This window comes from Hydractinia symbiolongicarpus, chromosome 1 (genome assembly GCF_029227915.1).
Source record: "Hydractinia symbiolongicarpus strain clone_291-10 chromosome 1, HSymV2.1, whole genome shotgun sequence".
Lineage (NCBI taxonomy): Eukaryota > Metazoa > Cnidaria > Hydrozoa > Anthoathecata > Hydractiniidae > Hydractinia > Hydractinia symbiolongicarpus.
Window position 1 is genome coordinate 35,298,937 of NC_079875.1, and position 2,500 is coordinate 35,301,436.

The window sequence follows — 2,500 nt, forward strand, 5'->3', positions numbered from 1 at the left end:
TGCTATTTCACGACCGTAGTTACCTGGTTGATCCTGCCAGTAGTCATATGCTTGTCTCAAAGATTAAGCCATGCATGTCTAAGTATAAGCACTTGTACTGTGAAACTGCGAATGGCTCATTAAATCAGTTATCGTTTATTTGATTGTACTTTACTACATGGATACCTGTGGTAATTCTAGAGCTAATACATGCGAAAAATCCCGACTTCTGGAAGGGATGTATTTATTAGATTAAAAACCAATGCGAGTTTCGGCTCGTTTTCTTGGTGATTCATGATAACTTTTCGAATCGCATGGCCTTGCGCCGGCGATGTTTCATTCAAATTTCTGCCCTATCAACTGTCGATGGTAAGGTAGTGGCTTACCATGGTTGTAACGGGTGACGGAGAATTAGGGTTCGATTCCGGAGAGGGAGCCTGAGAAACGGCTACCACATCTAAGGAAGGCAGCAGGCACGAAAATTACCCAATCCCAACACGGGGAGGTAGTGACAAGAAATAACGATACGGGGTCTATATAGGCTTCGCAATTGGAATGAGTACAATTTAAATCCTTTAACGAGGATCAATTGGAGGGCAAGTCTGGTGCCAGCAGCCGCGGTAATTCCAGCTCCAATAGCGTATATTAAAGTTGTTGCAGTTAAAAAGCTCGTAGTTGGATTTCGGAATGGGCCAGTTGGTCCGCCGCAAGGTGTGTACTGACTGGTTTGTTCTTCTTCGCAAAGACTGCGTGTGCTCTTTATTGAGTGTGCGTAGGATTTACGACGTTTACTTTGAAAAAATTAGAGTGTTCAAAGCAGGCTATCGCTTGAATACATGAGCATGGAATAATGGAATAGGACTTTGGTCCTATTTTGTTGGTTTCTAGGACCGAAGTAATGATTAAGAGGGACAATTGGGGGCATCCGTATTTCGTTGTCAGAGGTGAAATTCTTGGATTTACGAAAGACGAACAACTGCGAAAGCACTTGCCAAGAGTGTTTTCATTAATCAAGAACGAAAGTTAGAGGATCGAAGACGATCAGATACCGTCCTAGTTCTAACCATAAACGATGTCGACTAGGGATCAGCGGGCGTTAATGAACGACCTCGTTGGCACCTTACGGGAAACCAAAGTTTTTGGATTCCGGGGGAAGTATGGTTGCAAAGCTGAAATCCGGTGAACCTCCATCTCACGGATAACGGCAAACTGCCCTGTCTGCTTCCGGGGTTTTCTCCAAGCGCAGCCGGTAACGTCGCAAGACGGCTAAAGACAGTGTGCGGGACTCGCTCTGAGAATAACTGAGTAAAAGAGTGTCTATAATGGGCTTGAGGCTAACCCCCTCAATGTTCAGACACAAGTTCACTGGTTACTAAGAAAAGAATAAGAAACACTGAACGGTATATCCTGGCTCAAGGAGAACCAAACGGTGAACAAACTCCTGGAATGCTATTGACAGTGACACATCCCGGCGGCGGTAGTCTAAGGTGGTGTTGTCCGTTGTGTAGCAATGTCGAGGAGTCAAATGGGTTATTTGTAAAGCACGTAAAATCGACACACAGAGAGGTTACGAAAGGAATACGCTATGTATGTAAGAATTGCCCCTTCAATTCTGAAAAGTCTCGAAGTGTAGGTACACACATGAGAACGTGTACAGGATTGCAGCAGTTCGCCTTCCGGTGTCCTGACTGCATCTTTAGTAGCGACTCCCAACCAGGTCTGCAAGGTCACCGAGCACTCATGCATCCCGCTGAGTACAACGTGACGCTTCCGACTAAGACGAAAGGATTCCGATGGACTGAACAGGAATTTCGATTTTTGTTCGACAAGTCCAGAGGTTTGCCAAGGCAAGGTCTCGACGAAGTTCTCGCGGGATTTCTCCCAAACAGAACTAGTGGGGCCATCAGGAAGGTCAGAAGCTCAAAGAGATATTTAGATCTCGTTAAGACTTGGGAGGAGGAACTGCAAGGAGAGAACCCTACTTTAGAGAATGTCACAGAAATTCAAGAAGAGGGAAACCCAATCTGGAGCGGGGTATTTCAATCCGAAAATGGCGAAGCGGGGAGTACGGACGAATTCGAAAGGCACTATCGGGAGGAGGTTCAAACCTGGCTAGGAAGTCTGTCTTTGAGAGATTGGACAGAGATTAATTCTCTGAGTCAACCGACGCTGGATTATGCGTCTGGGTTGATTGGATGGGAGGAACTGTCGTCCAAAATAGATGGGTTAGCTACCGAATATAATACTAATTCATCTTCGCGGAGGGCAGCGGCCCCCACCAATCAACAGAAGAATAGCAGTGGTTATACTGACAGACCAACTGGCCGGAGAAGAACCGAGAACCGTAGCGCCCGGAGAAGACGGAAGTACCGACTGCTTCAAAAGGCTTGGAGGAAAGATACCAAGGGAACGATGAATAAAATCTTGGATGATAGCTTTGAGTATGGGGACACTTCGCGAACACTTCCGGAAGTAATTGACGTTGAGCGGATGTATGAACAGAGATTAGAGCATGTATCTG